Raw genomic sequence first — 27,573 nt, forward strand, 5'->3', positions numbered from 1 at the left:
CTTCCCCTCCCCCATGGGTTTCTGTTATGTTTCTCAGGATCCACATAAGAGTGAAACCATATGGTATCTGTCTTTCTCTGTATGGCTTATTTCACTTAGCATCACACTCTCCAGTTCCATCCATGTTGCTACAAAAGGCCATATTTCATTTTTTCTCATTGCCACGTAGTATTCCATTGTGTATATAAACCACAATTTCTTGATCCATTCATCAGTTGATGGACATTTAGGCTCTTTCCATAATTTGGCTATTGTTGAGAGTGCCGCTATAAACATTGGGGTACAGGTGCCCCTATGCATCAGTACTCCTGTATCCCTTGGATAAATTCCTAGCAGTGCTATTGCTGGGTCATAGGGTAGGTCTATTTTTAATTTTCTGAGGAACCTCCACACTGCTTTCCAGAGCGGCTGCACCAATTTGCATTCCCACCAACAGTGCAAGAGGGTTCCTGTTTCTCCACATCCTCTCCAGCATCTATAGTCTCCTGATTTCTTCATTTTGGCCACTCTGACTGGCGTGAGGTGGTATCTGAGTGTGGTTTTGATTTGTATTTCCCTGATAAGGAGCGACGTTGAACATCTTTTCATGTGCCTGTTGGCCATCCGGATGTCTTCTTTAGAGAAGTGTCTATTCATGTTTTCTGCCCATTTCTTCACTGGGTTATTTGTTTTTCGGGTGTGGAGTTTGATGAGCTCTTTATAGATTTTGGATACTAGCCCTTTGTCCGATGTGTCATTTGCAAATATCTTTTCCCATTCCGTTGGTTGCCTTTTAGTTTTGTTGGTTGTTTCCTTTGCTGTGCAGAAGCTTTTTATCTTCATAAGGTCCCAGTAATTCACTTTTGCTTTTAATTCCCTTGCCTTTGGGGATGTGGTCTTAGGAATTTTTAGACAAAGGGCCCCATGTTTCATTTTGCACCAGACTCTGTAAATTACGTCGCCCGGCCCGTACATGTGCCTATTCAGCGCGCACTTCCAAGCACCGTCAGAGTAAGACGCCGGCCTTCCTAGGTGCTCTGTAGTTCAGAGGACGATGGTAAGATCATTTCCAGCTGGGAAAACCTGCAACGCCTCATGAATGGGGTGTCATTTGAGTGGGGACTTTCACATGGAGTCTTTAGTACTTATTTTTCTGCAGGAAAATAAAAAACAAGGAAAACAAATAGGGGAGTTCTTCCCCCACAAAGTGGGTCAATCCTATCATGTCACTACACCACAACACTTTTTCCTCTGAGGGACGACACCGCCGTGACACCGAGGGTGCCACCCTCCCCCCCATCTGGAAATCCCACTATGTCCACTTCAGGGCCCCGAAATGAGCTCGATCAACAAAGCAGGCACCAAGGCTCTAACTCGTTGGACCCAGACGTCCAGACTGCATCTCCCTCGACCTCCACGAGTGCCTTCCCGGCAAACGCTCTGCTTAAGAGAGATTTGGTTTTGAGGAAAGCAAAGAGAATATGAGAGTATTCCCTAAGATCCGATGCAAAAATTATAAAGGTATTCTACTCGATACGGATAAAGCTGCATGTAGCCATTCTTTAAAAAATTATTTTTAAGATATATTGGCCATGTTAAATATTCAATATTAAAATAACAGTTATTTAAAAAACATCTTTGTACATTAACGGGCATAAAAACACACCATTCTTAGGGTCAATATCCTTAGAAAAAGAACGTATTGCACAAAAGATGTAAAACAGCCAACGAACTTTGCAGAGTACTCAAAGACATTTTTCTTTCCAGCACTCTCATACTCTTCTTTTTTTTTTAAAAAGTAATCTCTATACCCAACGTGGGTCTCCAACTCATGATCCTGTGATCAAGAGTCACATGCTCTATCGCCTGAGCCAGCCAGGTGCCCCACCTTATAGTTACTCTTAATATGCTATTTCTGGAACTTTGCCTCCTTAATTCTCTCTCTCTTTTTTTAAATGTTTAAAAAGTTTATTTACTTTTGAGAGACAGAGACAGAGACGGCGTGAGCCGAGCAGGGGCAGAGAGAGAGGGAGACACAGAATCCAAAGCAGGCTCCAGGCTCCAAGCTGTCAGCACAGAGCCTGACGTGGGGCTCGAACCCACGGACCGTGAGATCGTGACCTGAGCTGAAGTCCGGTGCTTAACCAACTGAGCCACCCCGGCTCCCCGACGCCTCCTCAATTCTTAATGGAACGAGGTAGAAGTTTAAAAAAATCCACCATGTGTTTTGAAGTCTTTGATTGTGGATAAAGCTACGTAAGCAAGGTATTTGAGAAATTACGTGTTTTGAGATTTTTCTTTTAGCCCGGTCTCTCTAAGCCCGATTTCTCACTAGATATTTAAACCAGAACCAGCAAGCAGATACTCTCTGGGTATCAACGAAGCAACATTTGCCATTTCGTAGAGATCGGTAATACAATGAATACCAAGGCCGTATTATTTGAAGAAGCTGTTAATCTAATTCCCCACGAGGGAAAAACAGTACACACTCAAATCAAATTATTTACTTGAGCTTTGTGACCAAATTAAAACAGAAAAGGAGGCATTTCTAACACTATGGGTTTTATGGCTCAGGTGAAGATTGGAGTCTGTGATACAAAATCGAGCTGAGTGTTCTTTCTCTAAGAACAGAGTCATAAAGATGCAGTTGACTCAAATCCAACAGCCAAGGCTGGTTGCATGAAACCACCGTCTGGCAGAATTTATGAGAGAAAAATAAAATTGTGTAAGCGGCAGTTGGCTTCAGAAAGGGGTGGCATAACAGAACCAAATCCAAGAACAGCAGAGTTTACCTCTGCCCTCGTTTCCCATCTTAAGAACTGGGCCGGCATCACGTGTCTCCAGCTCGAGCGTTCTGGTCCTTATAACCACCACTATACTCTGGCATTCTGGCCAGACCCTGACCCACTCCCTGGTCAGACTCCCTGACCCACATTTGTGGCGGCCAAACTGTGGTTAGTGTGGGCAAAGGAGCCAGGAACTGCTGACTGAACTCTTTCTGAAGCTTGTGGCCACACGGGAACCAGTAGGCAGGGGTTGGATCCCTCTTCTGGGCCTGGAGCACATGACAAAGTGGGACTGGGAAGGGATACAATTAGTAAATGTTACAAGACTACTTTCTTGATCCCAGTGGAATGCTCAGAAGGGCTAAAGAACTAAGTCTGCGATCAAATCTCCATTTATGTAATGTCTCTGTTATGCGGCAGAGGGAGGATTCATGCTGTTTCTATTTCATCGTTATTATTTTTAAACTTTGTCTTTTGAATTATGAAGGACCGGCTCATCAGAGCCATGTGTAGATCCAGATTCAGCGAAAATTTGTCTGAATTCTGCTAACGGAGAGGGGATTTTGCAACTTCTCTGAAGACTCGAGAGCATCGCCGTTTCTGTTCAAAGCAGGGGTTCTCAACGTCTGGCCCCTCGACCGGCAGCATTAGCATGGGGGGAAGGAGAGATTGATAGAAATGCCGATTCTCAGGCTCCATCTCAGACGATCTGAATCACAACCGTGAGGCTGGGTCCCAGCAATCTGCGTCCGTGAGATTCTGCCGTGTTCTCACTTTGAGAACCACCGATTTAAGGAATCATTAAGGACATCTATGAGATAACCCGTGTCTGCCTCCCCTGCCAGGGTGTTACCACCGACACTTCAACTTGGTATTTGGTCCGTGAGATCAGACGACTCTAGTTTGCTTTCTAGTTTAGTCTGATTTAGTTTCTAGTTGCTAGTTTTGTCGAGTTTGTAGAAGGAAACGAGCCATCGTCTCCCTCCAATTCTCTTATTTGCCTTGTTCACATTTGAATTCTCCAAGATTTTCCTAAAACCCCAAAGCACGAAATAGAATTCGTATTCTTGAACAGCGACTCCTTGGACCACTCACTGGGTATTGTAATTAGTTTCTGTACAAATGAAATGTTTGTTTTCTCCTTGGAAGAAGTTTTTCAGAATTTAGAGGCTCAAAGAATTTTAGAGTTGCAATGGTTCTTTAAAAGCCATGCACAAAGAGGCGCCTGGGTGGCTCAGTCGGTTAAGCGTTCATGATCTCACAGTTCATGAGTTCGAGCCCCGCGTCGGACTCTGGGCTGCCCGGGTGGAGCCTGCTTGGGATTCTCTCTCTCTCCCTCCCTCTCTGCCCCTATCCCAGCCATGCTTTCTCTCTTTCAAAAATAGATAAATAAACTTACAAAAAATAAAATAAAAGCCATCCAGATCTATTTTTTTTTTTTTTAACCCAGGGAGAAACGCAGGCCACAAGATGCTGATCATAGGGGTAAGCAGAGAAATCATGGGTCACATGGGGGCAGGTGGCCGGCTGCTAAGCTCTGGATCCCTCTACTGGATCCAGTATGAAATGAAGGACTGCTCCTATGGGGCGGGGGCCGGGTGGGGGGGGGGTGGTGGATGGCATTTGCTTCCAGTCCGCCAGAAGGGATGAGTGAAGCTCCCAACCTAGAAGCCTCTGATGTTAGAAAATGGATTCTAGTAACAAGAGGCCCAGGACAACGGACGGGAACGATCAGGCCTGTGATCTGTTGGAAAGGCTGCGGGGAGATGTTTGTGTAGCGCATGCTCATTACCGTGTCTGGCCCGAGCCAGTTTTATTTAGCACCATAAAAACAGACTTAGCTTATGATGTTTTAAGCATCTCAAACAAAGCAAGATTTATGCTATCGGGCGCGACTTGGGACCTTCCCTTGTACCAGGGTTTCCACAGGTCTGGAGAGGCAAGAGACTGTTTCTTTATGCATTACAAGCACAGAGTAAGAAGCCCCCTCCTTCTCCCTTCTAATATCGTCAGGAATGAATAGGCAGCGTGTTTCCCATAATTCAGCAATAACTGGGCTATTATTCTTTAATGCTTCAGTTTATTAATGTAACCACTGTGTCATTCCTACTGTGCCCATGTAATTAAATTACCCGACAGACATTTGATATGAAGCTCTCAATCCCCACAAAAGCTCAGAATTTCTATGCCCCTTTGTGAGTCCCTAATGAATGAGTGGCACAGACACTTCTGTCACCCATGTTCACTCACTGTCCTCTCTGACTGCTCTCCTGTGTCATAGGGGCTCGCTCCTGCAGACAAACTGGGAACCGTTCAAAAGTGAAGGGTCACGTTTCCAAGAACAACAAGCACTAGGCTATGCTATCACCTTCCCCTCTCTTTGTCTGGCTAAACCAGAGGCTGACCAAATTAAATTCCAAAACCGCGTCTGGGTGGACCAACGGTACATTCTTAAACCTTAGCTACTGAACGCTAGTCCTTCCTTAACTCATGAGTATAAAGGGAAGATAAACTGAAAAAAAAAAAAAATTAAAGCCGTCATTGTGTCCATCCAAATATATGTCATCTTGTGACTCTCTGAGAAGGAAAAAAAATATGATTTTCATTTAAAAATTAAGTCTCTAACTTTTAAAATCTGTTTCCAAAGATTTTCAAAAAGCTTACATTTCACATTTAACAAAATGTGATACAATCAGCCTAGTATATATTTGCTATGAGGGTAGAGTGCAGATTTGAATGCGATCCTTGACATCTGATCTTTATTTTTTTATTTTTTTTTTGACACCTGATTTTTAAATATTTAAATTACATGCTTTACACGTGGCAGGAATATAAGGAAAAGTGAGTGTACGGGAAGAAAAACTGAGATCTAATCTCAAAAACAATTACTTTGCTTTTACAAGAAAAAGCATCAAGTCAAAGCATATGATGCCCAGATCAAGGCCACTGAAAATGTTTCCAACCACCCAACTAAGCAACCAGATTTTTAGATCAGACACTTGAGAGAAGAAATCACATCTTATTGGAATCTAGATAATTTAAGTACGGCTAAAATCTAAACAATAATTACTCTATCACTATGACTGCCCTTTAACACTGGAATTTATGTTATCTACATATGAGTAACATAATTTTGGTACGTGATGCCTCAAGTGCACAGGTGCACAGAAAAAATATTGGTTTCAAATCCCGAAATGATTTGAGATGAAAAGCATCTTTAGAATTATTAGTAACAATTCTGTTAGTCTCAAAAGAAAGCAATAAAGGCATAAGAAAGCATCTAAAACAGAGGGAACAAAGAGCAGACCTAATCTTAACAATGCCAATAATTGTATTAAATATAAAGGGACCGAGCGCTCCAATTAAAAGGCAGTGTCGAAGGGGGTCCAGAAAAATAAAAGAACTAATTATATGCTGTGTAGAAGAGACGGACTTTAAGTATAAAAACACAAGTAGGTTAAATGTAAAAAGAGAGAAAAGATATGCCATGCAAATACTCCACATAAAAAAAACTGGCAGGGCTATATTAATGTCAGGTAAGATAGTCAATGAATGTTACCAGAGACAAATAGGAACATTTTCTAATGACATAAAGGCAAGTGTATTTGATGACCGAGAAAAACTTCCAGGACTAAAGAAGAAAAAGACTAATTCATGCTTATAGTTAGACTTTTATACGCCCTTTTAAGTAACAGATAAAACAACTAGTGGAAAACAAACAAACAAACCCAAAACCCAGGTCTTTAAAAAAGCCCCAAATATCCGAAAAGTACACACTGCTAAACAATCCATGAGTAAAAGAAAAAAAATCACAAGAAACGTTCGAACATAATTTGAATTGAAAGAAATCATCGATCTAGGTATCGAAGAGAGGAAGTAAACCTCTCCTTTTTTAAAAAAATTCACGATTGCTCAGACTGATAATTACATTAAACGGTGTTACAGGATGCAAGATGAGTGTATGAAAATCAATTGTATTTTTATATAATTGCAGCAGGATAAAATACTGGGGAACTGATTTAGCTAAAGATGTGCAAACCTAGATGGAAAACTAGAGCTACCTCAGGCAGCTGGAAAAAAAAAAAAGAGCAAATTAAACCCAAGGTCAAAGAAGGAAGGAAAAATAAAGATAAAAGCAGCAAACAAAGAAAGAGAAAGCAAATAAGGAATAGATATTTAACAAAGCCAAAAGCGGATTCTTTGAGCTTATTAATAAAATCGAGATACTCTTGGCAACAGTGATCAAAGAAAAAGAGAGAAAATATGAATCACCTGTATCAGGATATAACATATTCTGCAGGCATCAAAGACAGAAGGAAATACTATGAACGGTTTTATTCCAGTGATTTCAACAAGCTAGTTGGAAGGCACCAATTTGCAGAAAAACACGTTACCAAAATTGACACAAGGCAAAAATGGAAAATCTTATTAATGTTAGATGGATTAAAGAAATTGAATTGAAATGAAAATTCTTCCCCGAAAGAAAACATCAGACCCAGAGGGTTTTACCATACGTTTAAAGAAAAAAAAATACTGCCAATTTTATACAGATTTTTTTTCAGAAAACAGAGGAGGGAGAAATGTTTTCCCAACTCATTTTATCTGATAACAAAATCTGATGAAGCAAATACAGCATAAAAAAAGAAACTTGTGGGGCTCCGGGGTGGCTCAGTCAGTTAAGCACCTGACTCTTGATTTTGGCTCAGGTCATGATGTCATGGTTTGTGAGTTTGGGCCCTACGTTTGCCTCCATGCTGACAGCGCACAGCCTGCTTGGGATTCTCTCTCTTCCCCCCCCCCCCGCCCCTCCTCCACTTGCGCGCACTCTCTCAAAAGAAATAAACAAACATTAAAAAAAGAAAAGAAAATCACAAATCAATATCCCTGATGAAGACAGACAGGAACGTCTGTAACTAAATGTTAGCAAATCAGGTCCAGCAGCATATATAAGAAGCATGACATATCATGACCAGGAAGATAAGGTTAATTTAACGTTCAAAATCCATCAACCGATATAATTTATCACATTAATAGGGAAAAGGAGTCAAACTGTATGAGCATGCCATTAAAGGCAGAAAAGGAATTTTATAAAATTCAACATCCATCCAATGATATAAAACCCCGTACATTGGGAACTGAAAGCAATTTAACCAGCCTAATGAAAAGCATCAACGGAAAACTCCATCATACTTTGTTGTGAAATGTTGAACACTTCCCCCAAGATCAGAAACAAGGCAACGATGTCTGCTCTAAGCAGTGACAGTCAACATTGTACCGGGCGGTGCAGCAAGAGCAATAAAACAAAAAAAAAAAAAGCAAATCAACGACACAAAGGTTTAAAAGGAAGTAAACCTCTCCTTTTTTAAAAAAATTCACAATTGCTCAGACTGATAATTACATTAAACGGTGTTACAGGATGCAAGATGAGTGTATGAAAATCAATTGTATTTTTATATAATTGCAGCAGGATAAAATACTGGGGAACTGATTTAGCTAAAGATGTGCAAACCTAGATGGAAAACTAGAGGATATTGCAGGGGAAAAAAATTTAAACGTTAGAAACAAATGGAGATGTACCATGATTATGGCTTGGAAGATTCAATATTGTGAGCTGTCAATTCTCATCAAATTGATCTATAGATTCGACACAGTTCCCATGAAAAGCGTCACAGGCTGTTCAGTATAAACAGACAAGTTGAAGGGCGCCTGGGTGGCTCAGTCGGTTGAGCATCCGACTCTCGGTGTCGGCTCAGGTCATGATCTCACGGTTCATGGGGTCGAGCCCCACCATCTGGCTCCCTGCGATGACAGTGAGGAGCCTGTTTGAGATTCTCTCTCTGCCCCGCCCCTGCGCTCTCTCTCTCTCTCTCTCTCTCTCAAAATAAATAAAGAAACTTAAAAAAAAAAAACAAGACATAGACAAGCTGATTCCAATATAGACATAGAAATGCAAAGGAACTAGAACAGCCAGACAATCTTTAGAAGAATGACAACGTTGGGGAACCTGCCTTACTTCATTTAAATACTAACTATAAGACTATGGTAGTCAACACAACTTGTCAGTGTTTTGTCAGTCACTGCCTGCATATCTGAAATTCAACACAGCAAGCTCAGGGGTCAACTGCTAATTAAGGCCACTTCCGTTTGGTATTTCTTCCCCTCTGTTTTCCACCAAGAGTCCACTTCCAACATAGATTCTCTGTCTTTATTGTTTCTCCTGTTTGTCCTCCTGCAGTCCTTTTCCCCTACACTAAAAGAAAATCTATCTGTTCTCCAGGAACAAAGTTAAGAAGCGTTGTTGAATTTTATGTACAGGTGAGTATCGTGTTGAAGTTCTGTGTAAACTTCTTATCCTTCAAACTTCACAACATCCTGCCTTTCGAGACCAGACACACTAATTTATGACTTTTGATACAGGTATATTGTCAGGGTGTATTACCTTCTAATATCTTTCTAACTTCTACCACGGAGTGAGGATTGTAAATTAATTAAAGTCAGTTGTTAAGGGTTAGCTGTGATGGCTTTCATCTAAAATTGTTGTGTGTACTCTAATTACAATTCTCACACTGAGTGTGAAATCAGGGGGTCTTTTGAAGGGGAAGGGAGGGCTTGTTTTTAAAAGCAACACTCTTCACGATGACTCTATTATTGAGTAGTTCTCTGGAAAGAGCAGAGAAACGTTTTGCACGTGACGTTCCTGAGCCATTTTTTATTTATTATTTTTATTTATTTTTTAATGTTTATTTTTGAGAGAGAGAGGGAGGGAGGGAGAGAGGGGCAGAGAGAGGGAGACAAAGAATCCGAAGCAGGCTCTGAGCTGTCCGCACAGAGCCCGACCCGGGGTTCAAACCCACGAGAACCGTGAGATCATGACCTGGAGCCGAAGTTGGACACCCAGCCACCTGAGCCCCCCAGGCGCCGCAGCCATTTTGTTTTTAAATTCAAGGCTCCAACTCCAAACCCCTCTCCCAAAGAGAACCAAAGATGCCTGTTCACACGTGTTCGGGTTTGCTGATGGAGGTGGAGGTCTTCAGCCCTTGGACACGTGGCAGAAAGCAGAAGAGACACATTGACGCGTGGACCTAGTCCATTCATGAGCAGAATGTCAAACTTGTGAATTCTGAGTTTTGCTTCAGCCAGGCTTGCCTTCCTCTCCCTGTTATCAAAGGATTCTTTAAGGGAGGGCTCATTTCCTTTCACACTTATTTGTGAGAGCTACTTAAGATTTCTTTTTTTTTTTTTTATGAGAGCGCTTAAACCTCATTTAAACTTCAACCAAGAAGCGGCATAGTATCTTTAAAATCGGAAACCCCAAATGCCTCATGCTTTCATCGCTCACCATGGTCCGTGACATCGTCCTATACAGTCTTCTTATATGATCGGGTATTTATATGCAACCACAGGCTTTAGGGGATTTGTATGTATATGTGTGCGTGGTATAGATTCACATTCAGATACAGTTTAAATACATAAAGTATATTTTGAGGGAAATACATGTATAGGGTTATCAGAGTTGCATTGTGTGTACACATATGCACACACACACACACACACACACTCAGACAAATATATATGCACATTCTTATTTCAAAATAGTCTCTGCATTTCCCCTCCAGATTTGGGAAAGAAAGAGTCTTAGAATATTGCTTTTTCGTTCTCAACAAAGAACTTGGAAAGAGCTTATGAAAACCTTATTTTGATCCCTTCAAAAATATGCTTAGGAACAAACATAAGCTCCAAGGATAAGAGTGATTTGACAGATTTTCTCAGAATTCTTGCAAAACTGGTTTCTGCAGAGCCAAGCCAACGCAACACACACACACACACACACACACACACACACACACCAGGCTCTTGTAAATGAGGCCCTATCAGCTCTCCGAGGCTAGAAAAGACCCGACTTTGTTTCAGGAAATCTGCCCTGTGGATGGATCCTGCAGCCCAATTAAGCAGGTTCCGCGTGTAGATTTGGGCCAGCCCTGTGCCGAATGTGTCACTGTGGCCAGAGGCAGAGCCTGGAAGGACAGAGGAAGTCCCAGCTCAGAAAGGCCACCTCTGTAGTGTGGCACCAATGGGAACGCGTGAGAGGGCTGGGAAAGGGGAAGAAAAGGACAAAGGGGGCGAGAGTGGGAGGAAGGGGCAGAGGAAGAAGAAGGGTGGGATGGACAAGAAGAAAGGAGGAAAGAAGGAGTCACCGAGTGGGGGAGGGGGCATGAGCGCGGGAGAAGAAAATGGAGAAAAGGCTGGCAGGATGGCAGGGGAGGTGACTACTGAGAAACAGAAAGCACAGAGGGATGGGGAGAAAGGACACCCTTAAAGGAGAGGGAGAGAGACAGATAAAGGGGAGAAGAGGTACAGACTGGCAGAGACAAAGTGGGGGATAGAAAAGGAGCAGGAGGGGACGCTGTGCCCATCGATGGCTGGCTGGGAGTGGTACCGGCCCAGCCCGGCTGTGTGGCCGGACACCCCTATGGTCTATCTCTGTGGCTCCTTCTCTCGTGAAATGCAAATCTCAGAGGGAGCTCGGTGGGGGGTCGCCTCTCCAATCATCAGGCGTCCCGATCCTGCACACACATAGATGCCACCGTGCTGGGCTCGATGTCTTGAGTTACAAGAGGCATTCTCTTTTCCTTCCCTGGTTAGGGCTCCGAGAAAAAAGACCATCTGCAGGGCAGGAATCCCACAGTAGAGCCAGGGGCGGCTGGAGTACGGAAGCGGACGTTGTAACCCTAAAGTGGAACCACTCACAGCGGTTCTCACTGCTTTGCACAAGGTCAGCATCATCTCCATTGGTAAGCAGAGGGAGGCCCTGCCCAGGAAGGAGCAAGACCCAGACTGAAAAGCAAATGACAACGGCTCTGGTGTCGGGGCTCTCTGTCTGGAACCTTCTTTCTCCAGGAAGTCTGTGGGTCCATCAGACAGAACGACCAGGTTCAGCAAACACACAAACAGACGTTCGAGTTCAATAATGATTTTCGGATAAACCATGAATCATGTTTTGGTAGAAGTAGCACTTTTTTTTTTTTTTTTTTAGGATAAATATATTCCATGCAGAAAGAAGGAGTGAGAGACAGAACACTTGGAAAGGGGGGAGGGTAGAGTGGGAAGGGGCGGGAGAGACACAGAGTGGTAGAGAAAAGAGATAAATGCAATTTTGGGGGGGCATACTGCTAGTACTGATGTTTGTTTATCTGAGATACGAATTGAAGTGGGCATCCTGTATTTGAGCCGACAACCTTAGTTTCAGGTCTGCTATTCTCCCCTAAGTTATTTTCCCAACTTATTTCCACTAACTAATTCCACTCTCGCATCTAGCCTTTTTTGTATCTATTGGTTAATCACGGATATTAGGATATACCCTCAGAAGATAGCAATTTTCGCCAAATGCAAAAACTTTCCTAAACTTCTGTCCCACGAGCCAGGTGTTTGGGGGTCTCGTTTTGCGTTCTTTTGCTTTTAATCCTAGTAACACGCTCGCTTTTTCAAAGAGCAGAAAACCTGGTACGTGTGGGGAACAGTGTCAATTGGTTGGATATGTTGTGGAGTGAAGATCAAGGGCACAGAAATAAGATTGAGGGGGCCAGTTGAGGAGATGGAATTTCACAGTTAGACATCCTGTTCCTGTGTGTGGGTAGCACAGATCCTCTGTCCAGGAGCTATATTACTGCCTTCCTGTAGGAGTGGTGGGTGGGACGTGAGAATAAATGAACTCTAAGATCCCGTCTACGCCTGACTTTTCCGGCACTGATCTCAAAACTGGGCCCGTGTGTATTCTGAAGAGACTTCTCCCCGATGCAATGAAAAGCTCTCTCATGGAGCCTCATGGGTTTTGTGAGCTACGTCCTGTTTGCCTGCAGAAGGAATTAGCATAGGAAAGGGGGCAGAAAAAACCGATTCAGTTAAGATGTTCTCCTTCCCATCAAATATTCTCGGAGAATATCGGGGCACTCCGTGAACTTTGGAATGATTCAGGCACGTCTTGGTGAAGTGCCAGTGGGTTGAGTGGAATGTGGAGATTACAGGTAGAAGAATGAGAGTACAAAATGAACATTGCAAACAATAACCGGGGCCAAGACTACTCTGGCCACGGGGGAACAGCAAACCTATTCAAACTGAGTGGGGCGTTATTTAACGTGAAGTCCAGGGCGTGCCTCTGCTCTCCCCTCACCCTAACCCCATGTACACTCTCTTCTCTGAGCATGTAGCCACAGCGTTTGAGAACTCAGGAAAGAATGAGCTGGAGGCTAGATCTTAGAGGAGCAGCTGCATGTGTTTCGAATACTTTCGTGCCCCATGTGTGGGCAGTGACCTCCTGTCAGAGAGGGCTCTGAACTGCAAGCCAAGAAGATGTGTTGATCTAGAAAATGTTTATACAAATGCTTACACACTTGAAAGTGAACCTTCTGTGCCTTTGGCACATAAGTGAAAGATATTCTAGAACCCTATCACCATCACATACCGTATGGCATGTGAGGGAAAGGGAAAAGGAGTCTCTTTACACGGGGCTACACGTTCACACGGGACCCTCCCAACACTGCTACGAGGTAGGAATTATTGAAGGCATTTTTGAGAGAAGGAAACAGTAACTCAAGAAGTGAAGGCCCAGCCAGGGACCAGGATCAGGGCTTCTGATCTCCCAGTCCCACCACCAGAGAGGACTTCCACAATGCCATATGATTGATACAAAGGGCGCTGACCTTTGGGACCTTTATTTGTGCTCATACAACTTACAGAGTTTCCTGGAGAGGTGAAAGAAGTGTAGACAAGCGGTTAATTACGGAGTCCTGGAATCAAATCCCCATTCTATCATTTACCAGTGGCATGTTCACAGACAAGTTTCTTTCCTTTCTCAGCCTCCATTTTTCTGACTGCAGAATGCCTTTAATGATGTTTTCTCCACCTTGAAACACGAAGGATTTCATTGTGAAGAACTTCACAATGGTTTCGGTTTTTGTCGTTGTGAGGATTACACTCATATATGTAAAGTTCTCAGCATAGAAAAATGCCCCCACCTTCTTACTATTGTTAGTATCATTATCATCTCATGGTGTGGATTATAACTCTTCCCTTCAGTGTTGACGTGCACATCAGTCTAAAATGTTCCTTGTGGACTTTTGTGGGCTTGTTCTAAGAGAATCAGGCGTTTTGAAAGAAGAGACTAAGAATTTCGCTTAAAAAATAACTTACCTTAAAGTCTGGTCAAAGCAACCCATAGATATATTCCTAACCATTTTTCAGAAGTGGGCAAAAGTATCAGAAATCAAGTGTGAGATATGGAACCACGCATGGTAGTAACCGATGAAGGTTGGCTTGGAGGAAATGCACCCCAAAGGGAAAATGTTCCCTGTGATCTTGCAAAGGAGTATCTGTGCTTTGTCAACATGACTTTAGCTTAAATGCTTCCAAACTTCTAAAGCCCAGAAGATAACCTTGGACTTTGAAAGCTACGATGTTGCTGATAGGATATTAGAAGGTGAAGCGTTTCATGACACTGTTACTCAGTTTGGAGAGAAAAGATACACTTTGGAAATAAATTAAGACTACCAATTTCAACACAAAGAGGGCCAAAGTATGGAGGAATTCTGGAAATGTTTTGAAATGGCATGCAGACAGGATGTGAAGATCAAGACAATAGCCTTGGGCTCTTGGCTGAATCCCGAATTAATGTAAGTGATAACAAGGTCGGGCAAAGACATGCTTTCTTATTTTTTTTCCAGTACATTCTTTTCTTCTGAGGTGAAAAAAAGGTTTCAGTCTTTGAAAATAATCTTTGTTCCTTTTACAGCTACTAAGAATCTAGAGAAAGGTAGTTCTTCCAAGCCTGCCCACTGGGGGAAGGAGACGATTGTTCATAATTCGCTGAGCTTGCAGTAGGAACACCATAAAATAAAACCAAGCGGAAGACTGATTCCGTTGTTGGGGGTGGGGAGACGTTCTATTAAAGGAGCAGCCTCTAAAATGAATCATGTAAAATCATGTCTCAAGAAGAAAGGCAGTTTGAGAGGAAAAATAATGAGTGACATTTAATTTGGATGTTTTGTCTTTCTAAAAAAATTTCTTTTATGAGTGTTTATAACTTTAGAACTTTTAGAACTTTAAATGCCAGGGTTTCAGGCTCTCACCTGAGATCAGAAATTAATGGAGGGAGAAAAAGAAGGCACTGGGCCATAGAGAAGGATGGCAGGCCATGAGGGAGGGTCTGTGGTAGCAACGTGAACCAAAAAGGGGAAAAAAGAACCAAGCTGGAAGACGGAGGCCTCAATATCAAATTTGTCTCATTTCAAAATGTTTCCTTGGTTTGCTTATTCTTACTGGCTTTTGTTATCGAGAGCTTTTTCTATCTCCTTGAATAAAGCTAGTTTTAGCCACCTGTTCCTCTGGATGCTGCACTTCACTGTAACCCCAAGTACCATTTATTCATAAACTAAGTTATCAAACCGATAGGAGAGTACCATATTCTACCTCCCGTTTTCCAGAATTGCATTTTAATAGGGATGAAAGATTAATGCTAAAGTAATAATTTTACATAGCATTCAAGACTGTGGCCAGAGAGTAGGAAGATGTATAAAGAAGGGTCTTCACGAAAACACACTATGTTAAAAAAAATCCCTCTGTACATACTTCTTTATTTATTAAACCAAATTGTTTTAATGCTCATTTATTTTTGAGAGAGAGAGAGAGAGAGAGAGAGAGAGAGAGAGAGAATGTGAGTGGGGGAGGGGCAGAGAGAGGGGGAGACACAGAATCTGAAGCAGGCTCTGAGCTGTCAGCACAGAGCCAAATGTGGGGCTCGAACTCACGGACCACAAGATCATGACCTGAGCCGAAATCGGGCACTTAACCCACTGAGCCACCCAGGTACCCCTCTCTCTACGTATTTAAACCATTGAACTGCCAAGGCACTATGTGCTTACTGCAGAAGGTAGAGTTTAGCCCTTTTACCGACCAACCCAACGAAATCTACTTTTCTTAAACAGCAAAGAAAGGGAATTTTCCACAATACCTTATTATGACTTTTAGTTAGTACCTTAAGAACACTTCAAATGGTGAAAGACAAATCGCTTGTGGTTTAAACATCCAGAGGGCAAAACACTTTATCCCTGACTTCTTGATTTCTTTAAATAATTACAAATTATCCTCAGTAGAAAAATTAGACTTGTTTTCTTCACAAGTCTATGAGATTTTCATGTCCCTATCCTCACATGAGCGGCCCTGTGGCATTTCAGATCTCCAGTCATTGGAACAATCGGTTGATTTTGGCAGTCTCTATGACTAATACGTTAACTCCAACCTATCAAATGAACTAAAACCGAGTGTGTTTGAATATTTGGTCTACAGATAAGCCTATTGGGGGCATTCAAACAAATGAGGCAAACTTGACTTTTCTGGTCCTTTCAGATTACCTCCAGGGGAAAGGTTACACAAGAGTTCAGTAGAGCCAAGCCCAAAACATCCATTCCAAAAGTCTTGCTTTCAACAATGTACTGTCTTTGCATTTCACTAAATTTTGTTACTTGGAATTAAAAGCTTATTAGAAGCAAGTCTTCCCTGCAAACTGACATATTCAATTACAGTCATCTGTTCTAGAGAACAGACTGCGTCTAGACAGAAGAATACCACTGTGGCTTAGAAGGAACATGATGCGTTACAGCGGCTGCTTCTGGGGCTGGGTGACCGCTTTTATGATCTGCGTCGGGAACACCATCTGATAAACTATTTCGCAGCTTCCCCAGAGCGTGTAGGTACAAATGACCTGAGTGACGACAGCTGAGAACAAAAACCGAAATGAGATGACATCATGGAGATGTGGTGGTGTCGGAAGGAGAACACGTAAGCCAAAGGCAAATACGAAACAGTGGCACTAAAAATGCCAAAGAAAACCAAACAAATAAAACCAGATTAATATAAATTAAAGCCAAGATTCCAAGCTTTGTGAGCAAAAGAAGTCTAGTCTTTGTTCCATGTTCCAGGATCCTAACAACTGTGTTTAGGGCGGGGGCGTGTGTGTGTTGGGGGGGGGGGGGGTGGTATTTGTTCACATGTACGTGGACTCAGAACAAGCGCTTGGCTCGCTTGTAAGAAATTAAGCATCTGTCTTGGGAAGCTTCCTGTCAAACAGAGCCATACTGAGTGCGTACCATATGAAAAGGAAGAGGCTAGTGGAACTGGCTGTTCTTGCTGGAAACATGTAAGAAAGCGGTCTTCGTGTTTTGAAATGTTTAGCCTCAAATGCACGTGTAGCACTTCAGCAAGTTACAACGCAGTAGACATGTTTGACCTCACGAGGAATCTCCAGTTGAAATCGGTTACCCTGAAGATGAGTTTATGCATGCCGTAAGTCACACGTGCTTTGCAAAGCCATTGCCAACATGGGAGAAAAGGATTCTGCTCGCCCACCCCCAGCCCATGAAACTGGTCATCGTTGTGAGAGACTGAAAATGCAATCATTGCCAATTTTCTGGTTTCCATGGTTTAGAAAGCCGAGAAGGCGGGGGGGGGGGGTTCATTTCTTACTACATTTGCCCCCTAGGTTGGAGAAGGAAGACGCAAATGAAAGGAGAGGACATGACGTATGGTGGTTGCTAAGAAACGTGCAACTGCACACAGGCTGCCACTTAATAACGGCCAGAGGGGGTGTGAGCTGTGATAACATCAGCCATGATAGCTCGGCCTCTCAGCCCAGCAGGGGCCACTGCTGTGGGGAAAATGAAAAGGAAGGCAGCCTTGTTAGGGAAAATGTAAGAAGATCTGGAAAGGGAAATGAAAGCCTGAGGCCCTTCTCAGACTGAGACGGTACTGTGGGCGCCCTGTGGGAAAAGGTAGGCTTTGTGTTATTTTCTACCAGTAATGAAGGTGGATGGCATTGGGACTGATCCACACTCCCCGACTTGCTCACCCGGTAGCCCATAGCTCTTCTTTGAAAGACCCGGGTCCTAGGAGTTCATTTCTCAGGACTCAGTGAGGCAACCCACATCCCTGACTGGATCAGCCCCCTCAAAAGGAGACAGGGACTTTAACCCGGAGCTAAGCAGCCAGCTAGCTCTAAATAACCATCTTAAAGTAGACATTTTGCACCTGGCATGATCAGCACAGCCCACAGGTCCAGAGCGTAGCCTCTGGGGTCAGGCTATCCAAATTCCCATCCTCCTGCCTGGTGACCTCGGGCGAGTTACAAAAACCCCTTAAGCCTCGGAGTCTTCCTTGTGTCCAATAGGAACATCATACTAGAACCCCGACGCACGCTTGTTTTCAGCCCAGCGCCACTTCCCCTTCTTCCTGGGAACAGACTCCCCCCTCCTCGTTATTTCGGGAGAATCCCCAGCCAACATAGGCTCTAGTGGGGGTTACAGAGAAGAATACCAACACCCCCCAATCCCACCTCCTCCTCAGCTACAGTAATTGGCCCAGCCATTTGGGCAGTGACTCAAACCAGGCTGCCTAGAATCCTGCCATTGTTGTTGTTGTTGTTGTTGTTGTTTTAAATGAGGTCAGGGTATGGGTTCACATGCATTCAGGGCAAGACCCTTTCTTTCCAGTGGTGAAGCTGGCAGGACTACCGGCAGTCACCTTTTCATCATGTGGATAAAGCTGGTCTCCTGAGGAAGAGAATGACATTGACGGGCAAAGACAGGCAGAGAGGAGGCCAGGAAAGTCCCCAGATCATCTGAATGCCTGGCTCTGGTTCCTGAGTTCCCTGAGACCACCCTGGCTCCCACCTCCCAAAAATCTAGGCGACACTTAGATGAGGAGATGCATATAAAGCCTTTAGCACCGCGCCTGACACAGAGTGTTTGATAAATATTTATATTATTCTCTTGAGTGGGGAAGAATCGTTCTCCCTCTCTCCTGCTTGGCTGAAGAAGTTTGTTGGAACAGCTGCTTTTCATCCCACTTGGTAACTGAGTCCCATGGAAAGTGTCCCGTCCGGGATGGAGGAAAAGGGACGCGATGGGACTGCAGAGCGAGGACCTGCCGTCGAGCGGCCCTGCTGACGGACATCGCCCCCACCGCGCCCCCTGACTCACTGAACGAGCTGCTGCAACCGCGTGGATGTCCTGCCTCCACATGGACTTATTCTTAGTGGCAAAGAATTCCTGGGTTTCACTAAGTTAAATGCAAACAGCGAAATAAAAAGGGCTGGACAGAAACATTCTAAAGACTGGGTCCTGGCCCTAATTCTGCCACTCGAAAGTTTAAGGCTAAGCATCACTTTGGGAAGGGGTAGAGATTGAGTTACCCTATGTATCTACAGCCCTATTGAGATCTTCTCTCTTGACAAGTATACACTCTAGAGAGCTTGAGAATGTACGGAAGAATGATTAATATTTTTCTAGAGGGCAAGAGAAGAGTTGGCACTGTGACCAAGGCCACTTGTACACTCTATCTATCTATCTATCTATCTATCTATCTGTTTTGAGAGACAGAGCAAGAACAGAGAAGGGGCAGAGGAAGAGGGAGCAAGAGAATCTTAAACAGGCTCCACGCCTAGCACAGAGACTGATGCAGGGCTCGATCGCAGGACTCTGGGATCATGACCTGAGCTGAAATCTAGAGTCGGATGCTTAACCGACAGAGCCACCCAGGTGCCCTTACACCTCTTTTTAAAAAGTAACCTCTGTGGCGGCACCTGGGTGGCTCAGTCGGTTAAGCGTCTGACTTCGGCTCAGGTCATGATCTCGTGGTTCGTGAGTTTGAGCCCCGCGTCGGGCTCTATGCTGACAGCTCGGAGCCTGGAGCCTGCTTCGGATTCTGTGTCTCCAACTCCCTCTGACCCTTCCCTGTTTGTGCTCTGTCTCTCTCTTTCTCTCTCAAAAATAAATAAACATTAAAAAAAGAAGTAATTTCTGTGCCCAATGTGGGACTCGAACTCATGACCCCAAGATCAAGAGTAGTGTGCTCTACCGACTGAGCCAGCCAGGTGGCCCCCTAGAGATTACTTTTAAAAAAAGAAAGAGTTGAAGCAAAGATTTACCCATCAATTAACGTACTGGGCATTTTCTCTGTGTTTACAATGAGGTTTGAGCACTAAAACACCACTGTTGATCTTACAGTGTTCACAGCCTGTCAGTGAAACAGACCTGGAGACAAGGACTAAGAGAGCAGTGAATTCCCAGAGGAAGAGGCAGCGATTTATGTCTGGGAGGAGGCCACAGAAGGAGACCCAAAAGCGACAATATTTGCTCTAAGCTTTGATGTTCACCAGGCAGAGAAGAGCTGGGAGGTGGTCCTGAGCAGAGAGAACTGTCATGGAGTCGGGGCGGCGGGACACTACATAGCATGCTGGGAAAGAACTAAAGAGGCAATGAGGACTGTGACTAGAACATCAGATATACTGGTGCAGCAGCCTTAATCTTTTCTGACACGATCGACATGTAGCTGAGGGTCATTATGTCCCTAGAGACCTCAGCATGACTGACCTGACATCCCATGGCCATGCTCACTACCAACTTTTAGGATTGTATATATCTGAAGCCAAGGTTTCTGGGAATTCCCCGCAGGGGACCATTTCCGAGATTGTTTAGCCTCCTGGATCCTACACATTTGACCACCGCCGCGTTGATTTGTGCATCAGATTCTGCCCATTCGGCTTCCATTCCGACAAAATCAGTCACACGTCTAAACTCACATCCCTGAGTTGAGGACTCTTTTCTGAAGGTTCTGGTTGGTCAACCCACATAGCCGTCTACCATCTTCCTAGCCGCACAGTCTCTCTACTGTTACAGAGTTCTTTGGGAATCCAAATCATTCTTCCTGTATGAGGCACAGCAATGCTCTTCCTCCATTTAGGGACAAAACCTATTCTTCTGCTCGTCACATGCCCAGTGGTTTAGAAATCAAATTTTGTTGCTTGAACACGTATTTTGGATTTCACTGTTCACCCTATGTGGCCAATTAAAAATACTTCTCTATGAAGAAGTCTGGTGCCAGCTACAAAGGTAACAATAAATTTTTTGTTACTTTCCAGACAAGTCATAAATTATGACATGAAAATAACGTGAGCTGCTAGGGAGAGGGTGAGAGCTGAAAGAGAGAGGGAAGAAAGGGCTTGAGTCGCACTGTCAGTGCCACTGATAATCCAGCCAAGCAAATGGAGGGGAGCCATTGATGGGGAGCTTGTGAGTTAGGTGCTCAGTCTGGGTGTCTGTGGGGTTGGTCTGCCGACAGGGTAGAGAGTGGATGTGTTGGGGGAGAGCCTAGACGAAGGATGGGAGTATTCTGAGCTGAGGCCGTCATACTAGTTGAGGACAGAGTGGATGAGGGTTAACGTGCTAGTGACAGGTACTGCAGGGGCAGCCAGGATGTGACATCTAGGAGTCAGGGGATTCAGAAACATCCACAGCCTATTTTAAAACTCAAATACTGGGGCGCCTGGGTGGCTCAGTCGGTTAAGCGGCCGACTTCAGCTCAGGTCACGATCTTGCGGTCCGTGGGTTCGAGCCCCGGGTCGGGCTCTGGGCTGATGGCTCAGAGCCTGGAGCCTGCTTCCGATTCTGTGTCTCCCTCTCTCTCTGCCCCTCCCCCGTTCATGCTCTGTCTCTCTCTGTCTCAAAAATGAATAAACATCAAAAAAAAATAAAGGAAAAAAAAAACAAAAAAACCCTCAAATACTTGTGAAGTTCAACAGAGAGCAACTCTTCAAATTTCACTGCCTTGTGGCCTCATTAACTGATGTGTAAATTTTCCTAATTAAGGCAAGGGATATGGGTAATAAGAAAATAACGCGATGGGTTATTCAAAACCCAGTTGATGGGTTTTGAAATCCATTTTGAACATTATTTCACATGCTTTAATTTCTTCAGAAGCCTATCTGGTTTGATCATTTGGGATAGTCACTAAAATCTTCTTAGGTCTTTTTGTGGTCTCCACATATCTTATTTATTTATTTATTTATTTATTTATTTATTTATTTATTTTTACAATATTTATTTATTTTGAAAGAGAGAGAGAGAGAGAGACAGACCACGAGCAGGGGAAGGGCAGAGAGAGACAGAGAGAGAGAGAGACAGACCACGAGCAGGGGAAGGGCAGAGAGAGACAGAGAGAGAGAGAACATCCCAAGCAGGCTCTGCACCGTCAGTGTGGAGCCCGATGTGGTGCTTGAACCCACAAACCGTTGAGTTCACGACTTGAGCTGAAACCAAGAGCCAGACGCTCAACTGACTGAGCCACCCAGGCACCCCTCAATGCATCTTTTTAAAATAAAATTTTAAAGCTTATTTATTATTTTTTAGTAATCTGTACACCCAACGTGGGGCTCGATCTTCACGACCCCGAGATCAAGAGTTGCATGCTCTTATGACTGAGCTAGCCAGGTGCCCCTTACTGCATCTTTGTTTTGGCCATTTAATTTCTTGAAGATATACCTTACCACTTACCTAACAAATGATCATTTGTGTGTATGTGTTTCAATTTGTTTTTCCTCTAGGCCTTCCACTCATTTCTTCATGGAAGGCTTTCTATCTCATTAATTCCCTCGTTGTGTGTATAGATGTTTCTTTTGAACCCCAAATTTGTGAGAGTTATTTTACCAGAAGACTCATTTGTGCATTGAAGATCCGCACACACCTTCCAAAAATTGTTCACATACTACCTATGCTCCTTCAAAACCCAAAGCTATAAACATTAGGCCTAATCTTGCAGAGGACAGAGGGGGAAATTTTAAGGTGTGTCAATTCTTTTATTTATTTATTTGTTTGTTTATTTATTTATTTATTTTTGAGAGCAAAAGCGAGAGAGAGAGAGAGAGAGAGAGAGAGCGAGCTTGAGCAGGGGAGGAGCAGAGAGAGAGAGGGAGACACAGACTCTGAAGCAGACTCCAGGTTCTGAGCTGTCAGCACAGAGCCCCACTCAGGGCTCCAACTCAGGAACTGCGAGATCATGATCTGAGCCAAAGTTGGACACTTCACCGACTGAGCCACCCGGGCGCCCCAGGAATTTACACAGTCTTGATGCCCCGGGAAATCATATATTTCTGTTGACAACTGGCTCCAGCTTCTCCCACCGGGTTGGCCTCTCCCCCGCTTGTCTGAGGGGCCTCCCTTCAAATAGTCCTATCCTTCCCCCACCCCACCCATCTAGTAGGCCGTCCCTGTGCTAAGACACAGCAGGGCCAAGGCTCTGCTGTCCCAGGTCCAGGTTCAATTTACAGCACTCCCCCACGGTACAGAAAACAATTAAATGTGAAAACTCACCTTTGATTTATTAGGTGCGCTTGGTGAAGTCTGGAATTAAACAACAAGCGAGACAAGACGGTGCAAGTCGATATTGCCGGCGTTGGAGATTTCTGTGCTACCCCGAAAAACTCAAAAAGAGGTCTGAGTTATAAATAAATGCTTATTTATAAGGTATTGATGCCTCCACATTGAGACAACTGTTCTCTTTATCTGTATGAATTGACTATAATGTTGGGTAGTTATCACTTGAGTAATTTATTGTTATGAATTAACCCATCCCCCAAAGCTAGTGGGAACTATAATCACTACAATAAAGTGAATGAACAGAAAACAAAGTAGGGCTCAGGGAGATGTAAAGCTAGTTTCAAGGTTATCAATACAAGTGTTGGTGGTCATGTAACACGTATGTGATGTTGCCCCAAAGAAGAATGGCCTCATCCACAGCGTGCAGGAGACGGTAGGTTATAAGCTAAGTAGGGCCTGACCCTGGGTACTTTTGCCTCATTAATTATGTCAGAGAAACGTGTGACAGGGCATATCGGTGCCATGGAGGGCGGGTAGGGAGGAACGCTCAGGTGCTGGCAGAAGGCAAGATAGTCTTTTCCTTTGCTGTGGCAAGGATCCCTTCTTTCCACTGCTCCTCTGTAGTCAGCTCTGGGGTCATGCATATTTTTCATTTTTGCAGAGCAGATTATTTCTGGAAGGTTCTAAGGCTATCCCTGTGCATAGACACACTATGTAATTTGGAGCGTTTTGTATATCTTCACTGCCCTAAATGACTCTGCTAATAGTCCACAATTTCCCCACGTCTCTTTCATCTTTCTCTGAATGTCCGTCACAGGGGTCCCTCCTCAATGTTTGACTAGATCTGAAAGAGCTTTGTCTCTACAGGACACTGATAAATTGCAGGCATTATGTGGAAGAGGAAGGCACAAAGGGTACAGGCAGAGACGTCATCACCAGAAAGGAACAGCCTGCAGAGTAGACCAGGGCTTCGCTACTCAAAGTGCAGTCCATGGACCAGCAGCATTGGCTTCTGGGAGCTTAATGCAGAATCTCAGGCCCCCACCCCAGACCCGCTGAGTCGGAGTCTGCATTTTCACAGGCTCATTTGTGTGCATATCACAGTTTGCGCTGAAGAGAGAAGAGCAGTGCTGTTAGGGACAAGGATGGCCAAACCCCAAGACTGACTAAAAAGATGACTGAAGATAAGCTGGCTATTTTGCCAAGGACACTTCTGGAGCAACGTTTTATTCACTGATTCCCAAAGCAGGTTGGGCATCTGCCTCACTATTTACAAGTACATATTTCCAGATCATACCCCAGAGATGCCACTGATTCTGCCGATCTGAGGAGGGGCCCAAGAACCTCCATGTTTAGCAAGCACCTATATGATTCTCCTGAAGCTGGTTGTTACTTGGATCTCCTATAGATCACTCTGTCCCAGCTAGCTCCCACTACCACTGGTTCTGTGCTGCCATCATCATTTCATGTCAGGATCGGATTGCTGAGTAGCCCGGTAACACTCTTGAATCCACGGCCACCTTCAGACCTACTGACTACGAAGACTTGAAATTATAGACCTACATTACATTCGGCGTTTCCTCAAAAGGGCCAACCAAAGGAGAACAGTGCAGGGACCAAGACTGTGAATTCTCCAGCCAAACCGCCTACTTCGAATCCTACCAGCCCCTTGCAAACGATGAGACCTTGGGCGAGTTAACCAGAGTCCCTGTGCCTCAGGTTGCCACATAGAAAACTGGATGATCCTAACACCTATGCCAAATAGCTGTTGAGGGGATTAAATGAGAAAATCCAGGGTTGCGTATCTAGTAGATAGCATTGTCAATCTGCTCCCCAAATAGTCCCTCTACCTAGAAACCTGCAAGGGAGCACGTGGAGGCCCAACCGCCCAGACCCCGTCCTCCTTGGCCTCCTGGGTACCCGGGTTTCTTCACTCTCTGCAGAGGAATTGGCATCCAAGCGGGGACACTGTTCTGTAGCATAGCCCATTCGATGAGGATGTGTTTTTCTGCTTCTTCCTGCTAACCTCATCTTTCAGGATCTAGAATTCACTACAGTTTTGTCCATTTTCTTTCCAAAAGGAAATCTTGCAAGGACTCTAACATGCCCACAATCAAACGTGACCTGAACTTCCAATGGTCCTGCCCTTCCCTGCCCCTGCCCGAGTCCCCTCTCGTCTGGTAGTCTCTGACCTAGAACCTGTTGGGATGGGTCTTCCTTCTTGGTAAGTCCTGTCCCTTTCTGCAGATGCCTGCCGGATCTCTTGCCCCTCACATGGCTTTTGTGGCATTAAGGGGGAAATGGGAGTAGGACGTGCAGTGGGGAGGGGACGGTGGAAATCGAATCTTTTTTTCTTTTGAAATTTTTAAATGTCTTATTATTTATTTATTTAATTTTATTTTTTATTTTTTAAAATTTATATCCAAATTAGTTAGCATAATGTGCAACAATGATTTCAGGAGTAGATTCCTTAGTGACCCTTCCCCATTTAGCCCATCCCCCCCTTTCACAACCCCTCCCGTAATTCTCAGTTTGTTTTCCATATTTAAGAGTCTCTTCTGTTTTGTGCCCCTCCCTGTTTTTACATTATTTTTGCTTCCCTTCCCTTATGTTCATCTGTTTTGTCTCTTAAAGTCCTCATATGAGTGAAGTCATATGATATTTGTCTTTCTCTGACTGACTCATTTCACTTAGCGTAATACCCTCCAGTTCCATCCACGTAGTTGCAAATGGCAAGATTTCATTCTTTTTGATTGCTAATACTCCATTGTATATATATACCACATCTTCTTTTTTTTTAATTTTTTTCTTAACATTTTATTTATTTTTGAGACAGGGAGAGACAGAGCATGAACAGGGGAGGGTCAGAGAGAGGGAGACACAGAATCTGAAACAGGCTCCAGGCTCTGAGCTGTCAGCACAGAGCCCGACGCGGGGCTCAAACTCACGGACAACAAGATCATGACCTGAGCCGAAGTCGGCCGCTCAACCGACTGAGCCACCCAGGCGCCCCCACATCTTCTTTATCCATTCATCCATCGATGGCCATTTGGGCTCTTTCCATACTTTGGCTATTGTGGATAGTGCTGCTAGAAACATGGGGGTGCACATGTCCCTTCAAAACAGCACACCTGTATCCCGTGGATACATGCCTAGTAGTGCCATTGCTGGGTCTAGGGTAGTTCTAGTTTTAGTTTTTTGAGGAACCTCCATACTGTTTTCCAGAGTGGCTGCACCAGCTTGCATTCCCAACGTTTTATTTATTTTTGAGAGAGACAGAGACAGGGTGTGAGTGGGGGAGGGGCAGAGAGAGAGGGAGTCACAGAATTGGAAGCAGGCTCCAGGCTCCGAGCCGTCAGCACAGAGCCCGACGCGGGGCTCGAACTCACGAACCGTGAGATCGTGACCTGAGCCGAAGTCGGAGGCTTCACCGACGGAGCCACCCAGGCGCCCCAGAATTCGAATCTTAAAAGACAGAACAAACGGGCACTGAGCCCCCATCTTCTCCACGAAACATCCATGGGAGTCTCGAGATTGCAGAACGGTGGCGGTCGTCTGCTAACTGGGAGGGTGAGTGGTATACTGTGTGCTGCTTTGCCTGAAAAGACTGTCTTCCCCAGTAAGCAAATTATTGATTATAAACTGTTATGATTCCTTTGGAGCCATTGTGGCCAACTGTATTATTCCATCTGCCTTAAATGTCTGCTGTGTTCCCATGCCAAAACCCTTATGAAATTTCCACTAGAAAAAAAAATGAGTAGCAAATTCGGGTCTCAGGGCTCATATATAATTTCAGATTTCATTAATGGTTATTAAATATATGCCCCGAGGAAGGATAAAGTTCCTCGTATGAATGGAAGGAGAATTGAATTTATAAATAAGGTGATTCTGTTTTCAAGGACTATTCATTAGACATATCGAGGACACACTTAAAAAAAAACTTTTAAATGGAAGGCGTTTAAAATCTCAAAGGATAAAAATGCAATGTTGGGAAAATATAGCCCTCCTTAAAAAATCTCTAAAAACCCCTAAGTCTGAAACATTTCACTTGACCTGGAACTTGAAAATGAATCCTAGGGAAAATTTTTAGAAGTTGTAAAAATATTTTCATATTGCGGTCAAAGGATATCCACATTTAGAAAATATAGATGTACCTATTGGCGGGTAGAAAATTGGTTGCCAAAAAGAATGTTGAAAAATTTTTCTTAATCTCCTTTTAAGAACCAAAATTATAAAAAGACTAAAAGAGGCCATTTAAGTAATTTTGACTCAGCAAACCTTTTGATGTTTTAGGCTACCAAGCCCCATCCCATAACCTGCACAGTATATTCTTAATAGGAGTTGTCAAAAGTCTGAATAAGAAATTCAGATCTTTTTCAAACCTGTTGCAAATCCCCCCCAAAGCTGTACAAATGGTATAGTTTTAGCTTCATGAGAATAAGTAGTTGGAGCATGTTTTAAAAAGAGCGAAGTTGCCAAAAGAAGCAAGCAGTGTCTTTCTTTTTCTTTCTTTCTTTCTTTCTTTCTTTCTTTCTTTCTTTCTTTCTTTCTCTCTCTCCCTTCCTTTCTTTCTTTCTTTCTTTCTTTCTTTCTTTCTTTCTTTCTTTCTT

This window comes from Panthera uncia, chromosome X, assembly GCF_023721935.1.
Source record: "Panthera uncia isolate 11264 chromosome X, Puncia_PCG_1.0, whole genome shotgun sequence".
NCBI lineage: Eukaryota > Metazoa > Chordata > Mammalia > Carnivora > Felidae > Panthera > Panthera uncia.